Below are 6,310 nucleotides of genomic sequence, written 5' to 3'. Positions count from 1 at the left end.
GGTTCTATGAATCTTTTTAATCAATTCTTTTTTTGACATTGCAACCATTAAATAGTCTCTGTATCATCAAGAAAGGGAAACCCAAAATTTTCTTTTAAGCTCTATCTTTTTTATTGTTGAGAGTACCTACAAATGGATTATTTTTTAGTCTGCCTTTTGACCTATTTCCTGAAAGTATCTTGATGATACAGACACTTACCAAGGGCTTGTCATTCACAGAGGACTGAAAAGAATTGAAGAACATATGTCACTACTTCTGAGCATCTCTAAGTGAGGGCTATAGAATGCTGCAAACGGCTATAGAACTGTCATCAAAAATGCGGATTCAAGGCCCCATCCCAGAACTGTTGAGTTAGAACCTCTGGGGTGAAGCCTAGGAACCTGCACTGAGCAATGGTCATATCCATTAAACTTTTAAAATAATTAAGCTAGGAGCTTACATTTTTCAATATGGGGAAACAGACTTGTGAGCAAATAATGCACATTCTCTAAAGCCAGGCGGATGAACTGAGCTATAATAAAGTTACAAAACCTTTTAAGACAGAACAAATCAAGAGGAGAACAAGGAACATGGTTCTATATATAAACCCCTCCCATGGTTCTATGGGGAAAGGTGAGGCTTTTTTTTTTTAATGATTTGTTTTTAATTTTTTAAATTTATTTCTTTATTTTTTATTTTTTAGGCAAGGCAACCCTTGGTTGATCTCACAGGTTGCAAGGACCTTGTCAGCTAACAATTCCTTGTTTATTACACCTACAGCACCTGGTCTTCCTAGGTGGTCTCCCATCCAAGTTCTAACCAGGCCTGACCCTGCTTAGCTTCCGAGATCAGACGGGATCGGGCTTGTTCAGGGTAGCACAACCATAGACAAGGCAAGGCTTTATCCAGGTGTAAACAGCTTATCATCATCAATATTAAGCAGAATCTGAAAAGTTAAACTTTATAGTCCAAGGAGGGTAGCAGATATCCTGGTATCCCTGCCAAGGCATTTACACTCACTCTGGTCCATGTGCTTCTCCTTCCTATCAACATCATTGTCAGCCTGCTTCCTTCAGGCTAAAACAAGGATCTTCCCTTTCTACACCAAACCCATGAAAATAAGAAAGTAGTAGATTTGGAAAAGGAAAAGCAACTTACTATGTCTAATTTAGGCTTGGGCATAGCATGGTGCAGGTGAATGGAGGCCTGGTTTCTTGATCCAGTAGTAGCTGTGTGATTATTGGTGTAATAATTCCTCAGGACCTCAACTTCATTCCCCGTGAATAAAATTCTCCATGATTCCTCTGCTGCATTTTAGCTCTGAGACTGATCTGATTTGCAAGCGTCAGTGTCTTACTTAATTGCACGGTTGTTTAGACAAGGAAAGCCTAGAATCTCACTGGCCTTAAGCCTCCCTTGTAATCTAGTCAGGAATTGATATGTCAGCATCAGTGTCCTCTGCTTTTGAAGGCATGGTGGTTAAGAGAAAAAGCTTTTGAACCAGGTAATAATCCACAGTGTCAGCCCCTGCTCTGACACGCACCTGGAGTAAACTTCTCCCAGCCTCAGTTTCTTCATCGATGAAAGTGGAACAAAAATACTCATCTCACTGTACTGTTGAGAGTACTAAATAATATTTGTAAGACACCAGCTCCATGCCTAACATATAAAAAGGACTCCATAAGACCAGGTACTACTATATTTTAAAGCCGCAGAATCAGAAAGACTGCAGACACCTAGTTCTTCCATTACGGACTTCTGTCTTAGAGGAGCACCATGATGAAGGAGGGGCCGCTGTTTCTACCAGTTGCAATTAAAGAAAACATACCGTCTAATTCACTGTAGTGACATACCTCACGTATTTGACATCTGGAGTGGGTCATTTTTTTAACATTCTCTTCTCTATATGATAAAATTATTTTCAGTAATGATTGCATAATATAATCAGTAACAATCATCTTCTCTACTTTTTCTTTAGTATGAAAACAAATAATTAGCAATTTAAAAAGAAGAGCAAATTGTAACTTTAAAGATACTCAAATTCAGTCAAATATTTCACATCTGAACTAAAACGTGCACTTGCCAAACAAAAATATTAGACCTTGTAGTTCAGTTTCCTGGTTTTAGATTTGAAATACAAAACCTCCAAGAGGTGACAGAATTAGTATAATTCAACATCTTTGTTTCTTTGTTTTTGCAATCACAGAGCATCTATTGTTTATTTTTAGTCTACTATTTAAATGCAGGAAGAGGTGATGCTGTGAGGGTTAGAGGCAAAACCTGCGCCAGAACCAACCGCTCCAACAATTTCAAACGGTTGCAGACTTGCTCTAGAACAAACTCCTGCGGCTGGGCGCACGGGTGTTGGAGCGAGGAGAACTGGTCGTTCTTCCGGTTAACTTCCATATAGAATGCAATATTTATTTGATTTTAAAAATGAAACACTATGAGCTTACACGTGTAGTATTAAAACCCAGTAGTAGCCACAATAGTTCTCTAGAACTTAGACCAACAAAGAGATTTGGGGTGGGGAGGGGAGAAGAATATTTTATTACTGGCATTTTTTAGAATTATTGGCACATGTCGATGACAAAAAGCAGGTCAGCTTTTAGTCAGCTTTATTAGTGCTTTTAAATTCTCTCTACAGACAACACGCCCCCTGTTTCCTGAGACCGGTGGGCTCTCTCTCTGTCCCACCCTCGGCAAATTGTTGATTCGGTTGTTTCCTTCACCTATGAGTTTCCAGAATCCTCTGCATCCCCAGCACCCAGTGCAGCCCTTTCCACACAGTAAGTATGTAATAATTATTTATTGAATTATGAATGCCAGTAACACTACATTTCCCTGTGCTCGTTATTTTAAACATGGCAAAGGGCAAGTATTATTATCTGCCTTTTACAATCAAGCTCTGAGAAATTATACATATATCCTGCTCAAATTCGCACACCTCATTAGTGGCAGAGCTGGAATTCGAACCCAGGGCTCTCTGGCTCCTGTGCATTCAGCACTTGGCCACGGACGCAGCTTCTCATCTGAGCTGCAATTTGCTGTCATCCGACTACTGACTTTAAAATTTATAATGCATAATTAAAGAAGTAACATTTGTGGGTACTATTCGAGCTTGTTTTCATCCTAAATGCAAGTTGGAAAAATTTTTGGCATTGGTGACTGTCACATTCATTAGGAGCCTTAAACTCATCTGCAGCTCTACTGATATTCATCAGCCCTGCTGAATCATTTACACCATCAGGAAATTAGTCTAGAATGACCCTCCCTTTCAGAGAAATGGACCAGGAAAATCCAGAGAGGCAAGAAGCTGAGCCCTGATGGGAGGCAGATAAATAGCAGGTAACTGCTCCAGACCCCACTGCCAGGGGGACCAGGGAGCCGCTGTCATTCATAGGTTGCAGAAATAAAAACCCAGCCACAGTGGGATTTCCATTCATATGGCAACACGATCCAGTGCCTGGCAAGTCACTGAGCCTGCACAGCCAACCATCTGTTTGAAAGCCTCCTGCATTTTCCCATTCATGGAGCCATTTAATCTGCCCCTGGCAAGACTGAAAATAAAATCTGAGAGAGTCACTGAAAAATGTGTGGCCCAGAGAAGCCCTGACTGAGATAAACCCAAGCCTAGCACCCCAGACCACTGAAGGAAGCCACACCAAGCACCTCCTGGTGCTCTTTTTCTAATCAGAAATTATCCCACATGCTGTCACCAGGGGGCGTCCCCACAGGAAACAGCTGGTCTGCAAAGGCACCCAGGAGATGATGATTCCAGGGACCTCACAGAGCTTCTGATTTAGTGATTTTTTTTTTCCTGTTGTGATTAGAAGGGGAAGGGAGATTTGAACCTTTCCTTGTTTTGTCTAAAAGTGGCACTGAGAAGGGGAAATCAACTTGAGCTTTCTTAACTCATCTCCTATTTGAGGGCTCAAGAGTTAAGGGAACACCAGATTGGAAATTTAGAGCATGACATCTTCTTTATAATTTCCACTTACCAACAAAACATCTTTTTTAAAAAAAACAAAAACTTAAAAAAAAATGTCTAGAAATTCTCAGTCATCATTAAGTTTCCTTGTAGCAGAGCTCAAACCCTCATGCCTCCTACATAATTATAAACAAAAAAATTCTACTTTGCATGAACTCTCAGAAGTCACTGGTTCCCAGATGCTGGGGAGCACCCTGGTGACCTCCGGGACCATTAAACAGTATATAGATGTGGTTCAGTGAATTCACATTGAGGCCTGGGAAACTGTATTAGGAAAATACACAAACTAGGTGGTTCTAATCATCAGCCAGTTTTCAGAACGATTCTCGGGAACAGGCGCCATAACACGATTTTATCTGCCTCAGCCATCTAGGGCTCTGAATTCCAGTTTGCTGATGACCGATAACGTACTTGGTTCTCCTGATTAGGCTTTTGCTTCTGACTCTGTATTTCTCAAACTTGCCTGATTTACAGATTATATAGGCGTTGAGTGTCAAACATGACTACACGTTGGCATCACCTGGAGCTCTTAAAAGGACCTCATGCCAGAGCCCCATATCTAGTGGCTCTGATTTCGTTGGTGGGGGCTGAGGCCTGGGCATCGGGGTGCTTTAAAGCTCCCCAGTGACTCTAACGCACCATACAGTTTGAGAATCTCTGATCGAGGAGGATGAGATGCCCCGGCCCCAGGCTAGACCCACCGAACCAGTAACTTTGGGGCAGGAGCCAGGGCATCTGAGTTGTCAGCGTGCCCGACGAGGCGGCCTTATGGTCTGGCAAGTCTGTGAACTGAAAGAACCTCACATTTCTTTTTCCCAGTAGTCTGTGGCCCTTTTCTGTCCCTTAGGGACAGTTGTCATTTTGCTAGAGTTGCGGCTGAGGGGGCCAGCGGCTAGTCCGGCAGAGATGTGCAGAGGCAAGGACCGGGGCCAATCCTAAGGCTCCCTCCTCCCCGCTCTGCCACCCATCCATACACATGTGGATGTTTCTATAAATCACTTCTGATGTGTGGTTCGTATTCAGGAAGTGTTCTGACTGCTTACCCATGTAATGATGGAGCGGAGGAAAGGTCTAATTTTGGAATGACTGCGGCTTAGGCAGTGCCGTGTTCCCTGCGAGTCTGAATTTCCTCAGCACAGTGGCTGCAGTTCTCAGGCTCCTCACCACAATTACACGGGCAGTCTGAGGCACGCTATCCATCACTGCAAATTACTGGTGTGCTCCACTCAAGAATCAGGCTGGACGGCCTTGCTGATGGCAATCTTTGCAGAACCTTCTTGATAACCAAGAGAAGGCCAGGTGGGAAGAAGAGCTTAGCGAGTCAAGGCTGCTGAATCAATTAACTAGATCTCTGCCTGACTTGCAGCCTGAGAGACAAGGGTTGTGAGAGCTACTAGCACACAGACGGCATTAGACCAGGGTAAACGTTCTTGTCCCCTCAGTTTTATAGGTATGACGTAATCGGGAAAGGGAATTAGGATTTGCGGACCACGTTACTAGCTGCCGTATGTACCGCCATGCCCGAACACACTTTACTTCATGTAATCACTCATGAGCCATGAGGCATCACTCTCATTTTACAGATGGGGAAACCAAGGCTCAGTTTATGCAGGACCACAGAGGTAAGTAGAGGCAGAGCAAGATTTGAGTCCAGTTTTCTCTGGCTTCAAAGCCCTTTCCAGCATCTTAGGCCAGTTGAAACCCCTCAGATCCTGGGATCCATCTCCTCACAGGTCAGCTTCTAGAGAGCTGGGGAGGCCAGGCAGGAAGGTCAGGCAGGCTGATGTATTGGCGGTGATAACCAACGAATGAGCTACAGGGTGTCCCTCCCCCCGGAAAGACACAACAGGACAGGAAGTGGAACTCCATCCTCCTTCCGTGAACACGGAACACTGGCTTTCCCAATCTGGGACTCCTGGTTTGGTAAACTGTTAAGAAGACACTCCCAGGAGTGTCTCCTGGCTCTAAAGGGCTTTCTCTTTCTGTTGCTGGGGTCCCCACAGATCTCAGCGACCACTGTGCTAGGAGTCCTGACATCATCCTTGGGTTCCAGGTTCTGTATCCTCTGGGAAGTACCCTGTGAGTCTAATCTTTGGTGATTTGTAGAGCTTCAGGTGGCTGAAGAAACTGTAGTGAGAGAAAGGACACCCCGCCTTGCCCGGAGTGGGGGCCCTGCAGAAGCTGACCATGAGTCATCTGTCTGGGGGCCGGGAGCTTATCTGGGAGGTGGCCCAGGAAGCACTAGTAGGAGAGCGAGGGTGAGACAGAGAAGGGAAGAGAGAGCAGCCCGTAACGCTGCCCCGTTAGTGGTTACCACTGTGAGTGCTCGGGGTTCAGCA

At 44.3% G+C, this 6,310-nt stretch overlaps 1 pseudogene; it reads right to left on the bottom strand.

The window, feature by feature from the left end:
• Window positions 1-751: 751 nt before the first annotated feature.
• Window positions 752-870, bottom strand: LOC112476934 (annotated as a pseudogene).
• Between the last annotated feature and the right edge of the window lie 5,440 nt (window positions 871-6,310).

Source organism: Pteropus alecto, unplaced genomic scaffold, assembly GCF_000325575.1.
Source record: "Pteropus alecto unplaced genomic scaffold, ASM32557v1 scaffold81, whole genome shotgun sequence".
Lineage (NCBI taxonomy): Eukaryota > Metazoa > Chordata > Mammalia > Chiroptera > Pteropodidae > Pteropus > Pteropus alecto.
Note: the sequence above shows the minus strand (reverse complement) of the source record. Positions and strands in the feature narration are given on the sequence as shown.